This window comes from Dipodomys merriami, unplaced genomic scaffold, assembly GCF_024711535.1.
Source record: "Dipodomys merriami isolate MVZ:Mamm:240054 unplaced genomic scaffold, mDipMer1.0.p SCAF_77, whole genome shotgun sequence".
NCBI classification, from domain to species: Eukaryota; Metazoa; Chordata; class Mammalia; order Rodentia; family Heteromyidae; genus Dipodomys; species Dipodomys merriami.
The window spans coordinates 4,690,424-4,705,674 of record NW_027206368.1 but is presented as its reverse complement, the minus strand read 5'-3'; positions in this window follow the sequence as shown (position 1 = coordinate 4,705,674).

Sequence of the window (15,251 nt, the reverse complement as noted above, 5' to 3'; positions counted from 1 at the left end):
AACCCTAACCATAATCCTCAACCCAACACTAACCCTAACCCTAACACTAACCCTCACTTTAACCCTAACGATCACCCAAAACCTAACACCTAACCCTAACCCTAACCATCATCCTCACCCTAAATCTCACACTAACCCCAAAAACGAATCCTCAATCTAAACCACACCCTAACCCTAACCCTAAACCTAACCCTCACCCTAGCCCTAACCCTCACCCTTACAGTAATCCTCACTCTCAGCCTAACCCTCACCTTTACCCTTACTGTCACCTTCACCCTAATCCTCACACTATCCCTAACCCTCATCCTAACCCTCACCCTGACCATAAACCTTAGCATCAACCTAATCCTAACCCTTACCCACAACCTAACCCTAACACTCACTCTCACACTAACCCTCACACTAACACTAACTCTAACCTTAAACCTCACACTAACCCGCACCCTAACGCTAACCCTAACCCTAACCCTAAACCTAAACCTAACCCTCACCCTAACCGTCACCCTAACCCTAACGTTCAACATTACCATAACACTCAACCTCAGCCTAACCCTCACCTTAACCCTTACTGTCCCCCTCACCCTTACCCTCACCCTAACTGTAACCCTAACCATCACCCTAACCCTAACCCTCACCCTCACCTTCAGCCTCAGCCTAACCCTAAGCTTAAGCCTAACCTTAACCCTAAACATCAACCTCATCCTAGCCCTCACCCTAACCCTAATCCTAACCCTAACCCTCATCCTAACCCTCAACCTAACACTAAGTCTCAACCTCACCCTAACCCTAACGCAAACCCTCAACTGAACCCTCACCCTCACACTCACCATAACACTCAACCTCACCCTAAACATCACCCTAACCCTAACACTCACACTAGCCCTAACCCTCAAACTAACCCTAAACCTCACCCTAACCTAACCCTCAACCTAACCCTTACCCTCACCATCACACTAAGCCTAAACCTAACATGAAACCTCACAGTAACCCTAAACCTCACCCTAACCCTAACCCTCACACTATCCCTAACCCTCACCCTTACCCTAACCCTAACCCTCACCCTAACCCTAACACTCACCCTCATCCTAGCCCTCACCCTAACCCTAATCCCAACCCTAACCCTCATCCTAACCCTCAACCTAACCATAACCCTAACCATCACTCAAAAGCTAATCCTCATCCCCAAACTCACCCTCAGCCTAACTCTAACCCTCAGCCTAACCCACACCCTAAACCTAACCCTAATCCTAACCCTCACCCTCAGCCTCACCCTCACTGTAAACTTAACCCTAACCATAAAACTAACAATAAACCTAACCCTAAACCTAATCCTAACCCTCACCCTCACCCTAACCCTAAAACTAACCCTCACACTAATCGTAACCCTCACCCTCAAAGTAATCCTAACCCTAACCCTAAACCTCAAACTAACGCTAACCCTAACACTCACCCTCATCCTAACCTACACCCTAAACCTAAAACCCTAATCCTCATCCTAACCCTAACCCTCTCCCTCACACTCATGGTCGGCCTAAGCGTAAGCCTAAGACTAAGTCTAACCGTAAACCTCACACTCACCTTAACCCTCACCCTAACCCTAACACTAACCCTCACCCCCACCCTAGTCTATAATCTAACCCTAAGTCTAAGCCTAACCCTCACCCTAACCCTCACCCTCACCCTAAGTCTAAACATAACCCTAACCCTCACACTCACCCTCACCCTAACCCTAACTGTAACAGTAACCCTAACCCTAAATCTAACCCTCGCCCTAATGCTAACTCTAACCCTAAACCTCATCCTCACCCTAACCCTAACCCTCACCCTCACCCTCAACCTCCACCTAACACTAAGATTATCCCTAAACCCAAACCTAACCCTAACACTAACCCTAAACCTATCCCTCACACTAACCCTCACCCTAACCATGACCCTAAACCTCACCCTCAACCTAGCCCATAACTTAACCCTAAGCCTAATCCTAACCCTCACCCTGACCCTCTCTAACCCTAACCCCAACCCTCACCCTAACCCTAACCCTCACCCTGACCCTCACCCTCAACCTTAACCTAAGCCTAACCCTAACCCTAACCCTAAATATCACACTCACCCTAACCCTAATCCTAACCCTAAACTTAACACTCACCCTCACCCTAACCCTATCTTTAACACTAGGCCTAACCCTAACCCTCACACTCAGCCTCACCCTAACCCTAACCCTCACCCTCAACCTCACCCTCAGCCTAACTCTAAGCCTAACTCCAAACCTAACCCTAAACCACGCCCTCACCCTCACCCTAAGCCTAAACCTAAACCTAACCCTAGCCCTAACACTCCTCCTATGTCTCACCATAACCCTAACCCTAACACTAATAGGAACACTAACCCTTAACCTCATCCTAAACCTAACCATACTCCTCACCCTCACCATTATTCTAACCCTAAACCTAATGATAACACTAACCCTAACCCTCACCCTCAGTTTCACCCTAATCCTAACCCTCACACTCAAACTCACCCTCAGCCTAACCCTAAGCCTAACCTCAACCCTAACCCTAAACCACACCCTCACACTCACCCTAACCCTAATCCTAACCCTAACCCTAACCCTAACCCTCCTGCTGACTCTCACCCTAGCACTAACCCTAACCCTAACTCTAACCCTAACCCTAACCCTAACCCTAACACTAATACTCACCCTCACGATTATTCTAACCCTAACCCTAACCATAACACTAACCCTAACACTAACCCTAACCCTCACCTTCACCATAACCCAAACCCTCCTCCTAACCCTAAACCTAACCTTAACCCTAAACGTCACCCTAACAATAAGCCTAACCCTCACCCTCAGCCTCACCCTCAACATAAGATTAATGCTAAACATAACACTAACAATAAACCTAACCATATCCCTAATCCTAACCCTCACCATCACCCTAACCCTAACCCTCAACCTCACCCTCAATGTAACCCTAACCCTAACCCTAACTTCACCCTAATGCTAACCCTAACCCTCACCCTCACTCTAGCCCTCACCGTAACCCTAATCTTAACCATAAACCTCATCCTAACCCTCACCCAAACCCTAACACCCTAACCCTCACCCTTACCCTAACCCTCACCCTCACCCTTAAGCTCGGCCTAAGCCTAAGCCTAAGCCTAAGACTAACCCTAACCCTCACACTCACCTTCAGCCTAACCCTAACCCTAACACTAACCCTAACCCTATCCCTCACACTAACCCTAACTGTAAAACTCACCCTCATGCTCGGCCTAAGCCTAAGCCTAAGACTAAGTCTAACCCTAACCCTCACCCTAACCCTCACCCTAACCCTAACACTAACACTAACTCTAACCCTAAACCTCACCATTACCCTAATACTAACTCTAACCCTATTCCTAAAGCTAAGCCTCACCCTATCCCTAACCCTAACCCTCACCCTCACAGTAACTTTCAACCTAACCCTAATCCTTAACCCTAACCCTAACGCTAACCTTCACCCTGTGCATAACCCTAAACCTAACCCTAACCCTAAACCTCACACTTAGGCTCAGCCTAAACTTAAGCCTAAGCCTAAGACTAACCCTTACCCTCACACTCACCCTCACCCTAACCATAAGAGTAACACTCACCCTAACCCTAACCCTCACACTAACCCTCACCCTAATTCTAACACTAACCCTAAACCTCACCCGCACCCTAACAATAACCCTCACCCGCACACTAACCCTAACCCTAACCCTCACCCTCACCCTCCGCCTAACACTAATCCTATCCCTAACCCCAACCCTAAACTTAACACTAACCCGGAACCTAACCCTCATCCTAAACCTCAACCTCACCCTAGCCCATACCCTAACCCTAAGCCTAATCCTAACCCTAACCCTAACCCTAACACTAAACCTAACCCTAAACCTAACCATAAACCTCACCCTCAGGCTCACCCTCATTGTAAACTTAACACTAACCTAACACTAACAATAACCTTAACCCTAACCCTAACCCTCACTGTAACCCTAATCTTAACCTTTAGTCTTACCCTCACCATAACCCTCACAATAACCCTAACCCTCAACCTAACCCTAACCCTAAGCGTAACTCTCACCCTCACGCTCACATTCAGCCTAACTTTAAACCTAACGCTACTCCTAACACTAACCTTCAACTTCACCCTCACACTAACCCTAACCCTAACCCTAAGCCTAACCCTCACACTCACCCTCACCCACACCCTAAGCCTCACTGTCACCGTCACACTCATCCTCACCCTAACCCTAACCCTAACACTAAACCTAACTCTAACCCTAAACCTCACCCTTACCCTAACCCTAACTCTAACCCTATCCCTAAACCTAAACTTCACCCTAACCCTAACCCTAACCCTCACCCTCACAGTAACTTTCAACCTAACCCTAATCCTACCAATAACCCTAACCCTAACGCTAACCCTCACCCTGTCCATAACCCTCACCCTAACCCTAACCCTCACCCTCACCCTTAGGCTCAGCCTAAACCTAAGCCTAAGCCTAAGACTAAACCTTACCCTCACACTCACCCTCACCCTAACCCTAACAGTAACACTGTCCCTAACCCTAACCCTCACCCTCACCTTCACCCTCCGCCTATCACTAAGCCTATCCCTAACCCCAACCCTAAACTTAACACTAACCCGAAACCTAACCCTCACCCTAACCCTCACCTTCACCATAGCCCATAACTTAACCCTAAGCCTAATCCTAACCCTAACCCTAACCCTAACCCTAAACCAAACCATAAACCTCACCCTAAGCCTCATCCTCACCATAAAATTAACACTAACCTAACACTAACAATAACCCTAACCCTAAACCTAACCCTCACTGTAACCCTAAACTTAACCTTTAGACTTACCCTCACCATAACCCTCACAATAACCCTAACCCTCAACCTAACCCTAACCCTAACCGTCACCCTCACCCTCATGCTCACCCTCAGTCTAAATTTAAACCTAACGCTACTCCAAACACTAACCCTCAACTTCACCCTCACACTAACCCTAAACCTAACCCTAACCCTAACCCTCACACTCACCCTCACCCACACCCTAAGCCTCACTGTCATCCTCATGCTCACCCTCACCCTAACCCTAACCCTCACCCTCACCTCAAACCTATCTCTCACCCTAACCATAAACCTCACAATCACCCTCACCCTCACCTCACCCTAACCATAAACCTAACCCTAACCCTCACACTAATCCTCACCCTAACCCTAATGCTAACTGTAAACTTCACACTCATCTTAAGCCTCATGTTAAACCTTACTCTCACCATAAATCTAACACTAACCCTAACCCTCACCCTGACCCTAAACCTCACCCTAACCCTAACCCTAAACATAACCTTCACCCGAACCCTGACCCTAACCCTAACCCTAAACCTAACCCTCATCCTAAACCTCACCCTAACCTAATCCTATCCCTATCCCTAACGTTAACCCTAACGCTCATCTTAACCATAACCGTACCCCTCAAACTAACTCTCATCCTAAAGTTAACCCTAACAAAAACTCTCACCCTAACCCTAACCATAAAACTCAACCTAACCCTAATCCTCACCCAAATCCTCAGACTCATCCTCAGCCTAAACCTAACCCTAACCCTAATCTTAAACTAATTCTCACCCTCATCATAACCCTAACCTTCACTCTAAACCTCACCCCCACCCTCATCCGAAACCTAACCCGAACCCTAACCCGAACCCGAACCCTAACCCTCAAACCTAACCCTCTCCCAAACCCTCATCCTTACCCTAAACCTAACCCTTACCATAACCCTAAATCTCACCCACACCCTAAACCTAACCCTAACCCTAACACTCACACTCACCATAACCCTCATCCTAAAACTTACCCTCACCCTAAACCTCATCCCAACCCTCACACTCTCCCTAACCCTAACCCTCAAGCTAACCCTTACACTCACTCTAACACTAAGCCTAACCCAAACAATAACTCTCACACCAACCCTCACCCTAAATATCACCCTATCATTAACCCTAACCCTAAAACTCACCGTAACCCTAACCCTCACCCTCACCCTCAGCCTAAACCTCAGCCTAAAGCCTAACCCTAACCCTAACCCTCAGAGTCACCCTCACCCTCACCCTTACCCTAAGCCTCACCCTCACCCTCAATCTCACCCTAAACCTAACACAAACACTCAAACTAACCCTTACCCTCACCATAAACATCACCGTAACCCTAACACTCACCCTAATCTGCACCATAACCCTCCACCTCACCCTAAAGCTAACCCTCACCCTCACCCTAACCCTAACCCTCACCCTAAACCTAACCCTAACCCTCATCTAACCCTCACCCTAAACCAAACCCTAACCCTCACCCTAACCGTCAACCACACCCTCACCCTAAACCTAACCCTAATGCTCACACTCAACATAAGCCTAAACCTCTCACTCACCCCCACCCTCAGCTTAAATCTAAGCCTAACAATAAACCTAACCCTAACTCTCACACTCAACCTCACCCTAAACCTAATAGTAACCCTAAACCTAACACTCTCACTCACCCTCACCCTCAACCTAACCCTAACCCAAACCCTGAACCGAAAATTCACCCTCACACTAACCCTAACCCTCACCCTCAACCTAAACATCACCCTAAACCTAACACTCACCCTAACCCTTAGCTTAACCCTCACCCTAAACCTAACCCTCACCCTCACCCTCACTCTCAGGCTCAACTTAATCCTAATCCTAACCCTAACCCTCACCCTCACCCTCAACTTAACCCTACCCCTAACGCTAACCCTCACCCTAACATTAACCTCCAAACTAACCCTAACCCTAAACCGAAACCTAACCCTGACCCAAACCCTAACACTCACCCCAACCCTTACGCTCACCCTAACCCCAAACTTAATGCTCAACATAACCCTAACCCTCAAGCTCACAGTCACCCTCAGCCTAACCCTAAACCTAAGCCTAACCCTATCCCTAAACCTCACACTCACCCTCACCCTAACCCTAATCATAAACCTATCCCTAACCCTAACCCTCCTCCTAACTCTCACCCTAACTCTAACCCTAATACTATCACTAACATTATCCTAAAACTCACCCTAACCCTAACCTAATCCTCACCCTCACCCTGATTCTAACTCTAACCCTAACGATAACACTAACACTCATCCTAACCCTAAACCTCACCCTCACCCTAAACCTATCCCTAAGTCTCAAGCTCACCCTAACCCTAACCCAAACCCTCAACTGAACCCTCACACTCACCGTCACCCTAACGCTCACCCTCCCACTAAACATCACCCTAAACCTAACCCTCACCCTTACCCTCACCCTAGCCCTAACCCTCATAGTAACCCTAAACCTCACCCTAACCTAATCCTCAACCTAACGCTTACCCTCACCATAACACTAGGGCTAAACATAACATGAATCCTCACAGTAACCCTAAACCTCAGCCTAACCCTAACCCTCACACTCTCCCTAACCTTCACCCTAACCCTAACACTCACCCTAACCCTAACTCTCACCCTCACCCTAACCCTCACCCTAAACCTCAACCACACCCTCACCCTAAACCTAACCCTAATGCTCACACTCAACATAACCCTAAACCTCACACTCACCCTCACCCTCAGCTTAAACCTAAGCCTAACAATAAACCTAACCCTAATCCTCACACTCACCCTCACCCTAAACCTAATCCTAACCCTAAACCTAACCCTCTCACGCACCCTCACCCTCAACCTAAACCTAACCCAAACCCTCAACCGAACCTTCACCCTCACCCTAACCCTAACCCTCACCCTCAACCTAAACATCACCCTATACCTAACACTCACCCTAACCCTTAGCCTAACCCACCCACTAAACCTAACCCTCACCCTCACCCTCACACTCAGGCTCACCTTAAACCTAATCCTAACCCTAACCCTCAACCTGACCCTCAAACTAACCATACCCCTAACGCTAACCAGCACCCTAACACTAACCTCCTACCTAAACCTAACCCTAAACCTAACGCTAACCCTCACCCAAACCCTAACACTCACCCCAACCCTTACGCTCACCCTAACCCCAAACTTAATGCTCACCATAACCCTAACACTCAAGCTCACAGTCACCCTCAGCCTAACCCTAAACCTAATCCTAACCCTATCCCTAAACTTCACACTCACCCTCACCCTAACCCTAATCGTAACCCTAACCCTAACCCTAACCCTCCTCCTAACTCTCACCCTAACTCTAACCCTAATACTATCACTAACATTATCCTAAAACTCACCCTAACCCTAACCAAATCCTCACCCTCACCCTGATTCTAACTCTAACCCTAACGATAACACTAACCCTCACCCTAACCCTAAACCTCACCCTCACCCTAAACCTATCCCTAAGTCTCAAGCTCACCCTAACCCTAACCCAAACCCTCAACTGAACCCTCACACTCACCGTCACCCTAACGCTCACCCTCACACTAAACATCACCCTAACCCTAACCCTCACCCTTACCCTCACCCTAGCTCTAACCCTCATACTAACCCTAAACCTCACCCTAACCTAATCCTCAACCTAACGCTTACCCTCACCCTAACACTAAGGCTAAACATAACATGAACCCTCACAGTAACCCTAAACCTCAGGCAAACCCTCACCCTCACACTCTCCCTAACCCTCACCTTAACCCTAACCCTAACACTCACCCTAAGCCTAACTATCACCCTCATATAACACTCACCCTAACCCTCACCCTAACCCTCAAACACACCCTCACCCTAAAACTAACCCTAATGCTCACACTCAACATAACCCTAAACCTCACACTCACCCTCAACCTCAGCTTAAACCTAAGCCTAACAATAAACCTAACCCTAACCCTCACACTCACCCTCACCCTAAACCTAATCCTAACCCTAAACCTAACCCTCTCACGCACCCTCAACCTCAACCTAAACCTAACCCAAACCCTCAACCGAACCTTCACCCTCACCCTAACCCTAACCCTCACCCTCAACCTAAACATCACCCTATACCTAACACTCACCCTAACCCTTAGCCTAACCCACCTCCTAAACCTAACCCTCACCCTCACCTTCACCCTCAGGCTCACCTTAAACCTAATCCTAACCCTAATCCTCAACCTCACCCTCAACTTAACCATACCCCTAACGCTAACCAGCACCCTAACACTAACCTCCTACCTAAACTTAACGCTAAACCTAAAGCTAATACTCACCCAAACCCTAACACTCACCCCAACCCTTACCCTCACCCTAACCCCAAACTTAATGCTCAACATAACCCTAACACTCAAGCTCACAGTCACCCTCAGCCTAACCCTAAACCTAATCCTAATCCTATCCCTAAACCTCACACTCACCCTCACCCTAACCCTAATCGTAACCCTAACCCTAACCCTTCCCCTAACTCTCACCCTAAACCTAACCCTAACACTATCACTAACCTTAACCGTGAACCTCACCCTAACCCTAACCCTAATCCTCACATTCACCGTTATTCTAAACCTAAAACTAACGATAACACTAACCCTAACCTTTACCCTAACCCTCACCCTCACCCTAACCCTAACGCTAAGTCTCAACCTCACCCTAACCCTAACCCAAACCCACAACTGAACCCTCACCCTAACCCTAACCCTAAACCTCAACCTCACCCTAAACCTAACCCTAAGTCTCAAGCTAACCCTAACCCTAACCCAATCCCTGAACTGAACCCTCACCCTCACCATCACCCTAACCCTCACCCTCACCCTAAACATCACCATAACCATAACCCTCACCCTTACCCTCAACCTAGCCCTAACCCTCATACTAACCCTAAACCTCACCCTAACCTAACCCTCAACCTAACCCTTACCCTCACCCTAACTCTAAGGCTAAACCTAACAGGAACCCTCACATTAACCCTAAACCTCACCCTAACCCTAACCCTCACCCTCAACCTCACCCTCTGCCTAACACTAAGACTATCCCTAATCCCAACCCTAACCCTAACACTAACCCTAAACCTAAGCCTCACACTTATCCTCACCCTAAACCTGACCCTAACCCTCACCCTCACCCTAGCCCATACCTTAACCCTAAACCTAATCCTAACCCTCACCCTAACCCTCACCCTCAGCCTAAACTTAAGCCTAACCCTAACACTAACCCTAAACCTCAACTCACACTAACCCTAATCCTAACCCTAATCTTAACCCTCACCCTCACCCTAACTCTAACTCTAACACTAAGCCTAACCCTAACTCTCACCCTCAGCCTCACCCTAACCCTAACCGTCACCCTCAACCTCACCCTCAGCCTAACCCTAATCCTAACCCCAATCCTAACCCTAAACCACACCCTCACCCTCACCCTATCCCTAATCCTAACCCTAACCCTCCTCCTAACTCTCACCCTAACCCTAACCCTAACCTTAACACTAACACTAACCCTTAACTTCATCCTAACCCTAACCCTAATCCTCACCCTCACTGTTATTCTAACCCTAACCCTAACGATAACACTAACCCTAACCCTAACCCTAACCCTCACCCTCACCATAAACCAAACCCTCCTCCTAACCCTAACACTAACCCTAACCCTAAACGTCACCCTAACCCTAACCCTAATGCTCACCCTCAGCCTCACCCTCAACATAAGCTTAACCCTAACCATAACACTAACAATAAACCTAACCATATCCCTAATTCTAACCCTCACCATCACCCTAACCCTAACCCTAACCCTCACCCTAACCCTAAAACTCATCCTCAATGTAACCCTAACCCTAACTTCACCCTAATGCTAACCCTAATCCTCATCCTCACACTAGCCCTCACCCGAACCCTAATCCTAACCCTGAACCTCATCCTAACCCTCACCCAAATCCTAACACCCAAACCCTAACCCTAACCCTAACTATCACCCTCACCCTCACACTCTGCTTAACACTAAGACTATCCCTAACCCCAACCTTAACCCTAACACTAACCTTAAACCTAACCCTCACACTAAACCTCACCCTAACCCTAACCCTGACCCTAACCCTAACCCTCACCCTCACCCATAGGCTCGGCCTAAGCCTAAGCCTAAGACTAACCCTAAAACTCACACTCAATTTCACCCTAACCCTAACCCTCACACTAACCCTAACCCTAAAACTCTCCCTCATGCTAGGCCTAAGCCTAAGCCTAAGCCTAACCCTAAAACTCACACTAACCCTCACCCTAAACCTAACCCTAACACTAACCCTAAATCTAACCCCAAACCTCACCCTTACCCTAACCCTAACTCTAACCCTATCCCTAAACCTAAACCTCACACTATCCATATCCCTAACCCTCACCGTCACAGTAACTTTAAACCTAAACCTAATCTTACCAATAACCCTAACCTTAACGCTAACCCTCACCTTGTCCATAACCCTCACCCTAACCTTAACCTTCACCCTCACTCTTAGGCTCAGCTTAAACCTAAGCTTAAGCCTAAGACTAACCCTTACCCTTACACTCACCCTCACCCTAACCCTAACAGTAACACTCACATTAACCCTAACCCTTACACTAACCCTCACCCTAATGCTAACACTAAACCTAAACCTCACCCGCACCCTAACCCTAACCCTCACCTTCAACCTCACCCACCGCTTAACACTAAGCCTATCCCTCACACCAACCCTAAACCTAACACTAACCCTAAACCTAACCCTCACCCTAACCCTCAACCTCACCCTAGCCCATACCCTAACCGTAAGCTTAATCCTAACCATCAACCTAACGCTAACTCTAACCCTAACACCAACACTCACCCTAAACATAACCCTCACCCTCACCTGCATCATAACACTAATCTTAACCCTAACCCTAAACCTCACCTTAAACCTCACCATAACCTTAACCCTAACAATAAACCTAACCCTAAACCTAACCATAAACTTCACCCTCAGCCTCACCCTCACCGCAAATGTAACACTAACCTACCACTAACAATAACCCTAACCCTAACCCTAACCCTCACTGTAACCCTAAACTTAACCTTTAGCCTTACCCTCATCATAACCCTCACACTAACCCTAACCCTCAACCTAGCCCGAACCCTAACCCTAACCGTCACCCTCACCCTCACGCCCACCCGCAGCCTAAATTTAAACCTAACGCTACGCCTAAAACTAACCCTCATGTTCACGCTTACACTAACCCTAACCCTAAACCTAACCCTCACACTCACCCTCACCCACACCCTAAGCCTCAGTGTCACCCTTACGCTCACACTCACTGTAACCCTAACCCTAACCCTCACGCTAAACCTATCTCTCACCCTAACCATAAACCTAACAATCACCCTCACCTTCACCTCACCCTAACCCTAAACCTCACCCTAACCCTCACCCTAAACCTCACCCTAAGCCTAATGCTAACTCTAACCCTCACACTCACCCTGAACCTCACGCTAACCCTTACTCTCACCATAAAGCTAACACTAACCCCAACCCTCACACTGACCCTAAACCTCACCCTAACCCTAACCCTAATCATAACCCTAACGCTAACCCTAACGCTCAGCTTAACCATAACCATACCCTTCAAACTAACTCTCATCCTAAACTTAACCCTAAGCCAAACCCTCACCCTAACCCTAACACTAACTTTCAACCTAACCCTAATCCTCACCCACACCCTCAGCCTCATCCTCAGCCTAAACCTAACCCTAACCCTAATCCTAACCCTAAACTTCACCCTCATCCTAACTCTAACCCTAACCTTCACTCTCACCCTCACTCCCACCCTCACCCTAACCCTAACACGAACCCTAAACCGAACCCTCAACCTAACCCTCATCCTAACCCTCTCCCTAACCCTCATCCTAACCCTAACCCTAGCCCTTATCATAACCCTAAACCTCACCCTCACCCTGACCCTAAACCTAACCCTAACCCTCACCATAACCCTAAACTGAACCCCAACCCGAACCCTCACCCTAACTCTGATCCTAAACCTCTCCCTAACCCTCATCCTAACCCTAACCTTAGCCCTTACATGACCCTAAACCTCACCCTCACCCTAACCCTAACCCTAACCCTCACACTCACCATAATCCTCACCCTAAACCTTACCCTCACCCTAACCCTCATCCCAACCCTCACACTATCCCTAACCCTAACCCTCAAGCTAACCCTTACACTCACTCTAACACTAAGCCTAACCCAAACAATAACTCTCACACCAACCCTCACCCTAAATATCACCCTATCATTAACCCTAACCCTAATAATCACCGTAACCCTAACCCTCACCCTCACCCTCAGCCTAACCCTCAGCCTAAAGCCTAACCCTAACCCTAACCCTCAGATTCACCCTCACCCTAACCCTAACCCTAAGCCTCACCCTCACCCTCAACCTCACCCTAAACCTAACGCAAACCCTCAAACCAACCCTCACCCTCACCATAAACATCACCGTAACCCTAACACTCACCCTAATCCGTACCATAACCCTCACCCTCACCCTAACGCTAACCCTCAACCTCACCCTAACCCAAACCCTTACCCTAACCCTAACCCTCACCCTCATCTAACCCTCACCCTAACCCAAACACTACCCTCACCCTTACCCTCAACCACACCCTCACCATAATCCTAACCCTAATTCTCACAATCAACATAACCCTAAACCTCACACTCACCCTCAACCTCAGCTTAAACCTAAGCCTAACAATAAACCTAACCCTAACACTCACACTCAACCTCACCCTAAACCGAATCCTAACCCTAAACCTAACCCTCTCACTCACCCTCACCCTCAACCTAACCCTAACCCAAACCCTCAACCGAAACTTCACCCTATCCCTAACCCTAACCCTCACGCTCAACCTAAACATCACCCTAAACATAACCCTCACCCTAAACCTTAGGCTAACCCTCACTCTAAACCTAACCCTCACTCTCACCCTCACCCTCAGGCTCACCTTAAACCTAATCCTAACCCTAACCTTCACCCTCACCCTCAACTTAAACCTACCCCTAACGTTAACCCTCACCCTAACACTAACCTCCAAACTAACCCTAACCCTAAACCTAACGCTAACCCTCACCCAAACCCTAACACTCACACCAACCCTTACCCTCACCCTAATCCCAAATCCAATGCTCACCATAACCCTAACACTCAAGCTCACAGTCACCCTCAGCATAACCCTAAACATAAGCCTAACCCTATCCCTAAACCTCACACTCACCCTCACCCTAACCCTAATCCTAACCCTAACCCTAACCTTCCTCCTAACTCTCACCCTAACCCTAACCCTAACACAATCACTAACATTAAGCCTAAATCTCACCCTAACCCTAACCCTAATCCTCACCCTCAACGTTATTCTAACCCTAACCCTAACGATAACACTAACCCTAACACTCACCCTCACCCTCAACCTAACCATAAGCATCAACCTCACCCTAAACCTAACCCAAATATTCAACTGAACCCTCACCCTCACCTTCTCCCTCACCCAAACCCTCACCGTAAACATCACCCTAACCCTAACCCTCAACCTTACCCTCACCCTAGCCCTAACCCTCATACTAACCCTAAACCTCACCCTAACGTAACCCTCAACCTAACCCTTACCCTCACCCTAACACTAAGCCTAAACCTAACATGAGCCCTTACAGTAACCCTAAACCTCACCCTAAACTTTACCATCACACTATGCCTAACCCTCACCCTAACCCTAACCTAACCCTCATCCTAACCCTAATCATCATCCTCACCCTCACTCTCACCCTAACCCTCTGCCTTAAGCCTAACCCTAACCCTCAAAATCACCCTCACCCTAACCCTAACCATAAGCGTCACCCTCACTCTCAACCTCACGCTAAACCTAACGCAAACCCTCAAACCAACTCTCACCCTCACCATAAACATCACCGTAAACCTAACACTCACCCTAATTGGCACCAAAACACTAACCCTCACCCTAACGATAACCCTCACCCTCACCCTCACCCTAACCCTCACCCTAATTCTAACCCTCACCGTCATCTAACCCTCACCCTAACCCAAACCCTAAAACTCTCCCTAACCCTCAACCTCAACCTCACCATAAAAGTAACCGTAATGCTCACACTCAACATAACCCTAACCCTCACACTCACCCTAACCCTAAGCTTAAACCTAAGCCAAACAATAACCCTAACCCTAACCCTCACACTCACCCACACCTTAAACCTAA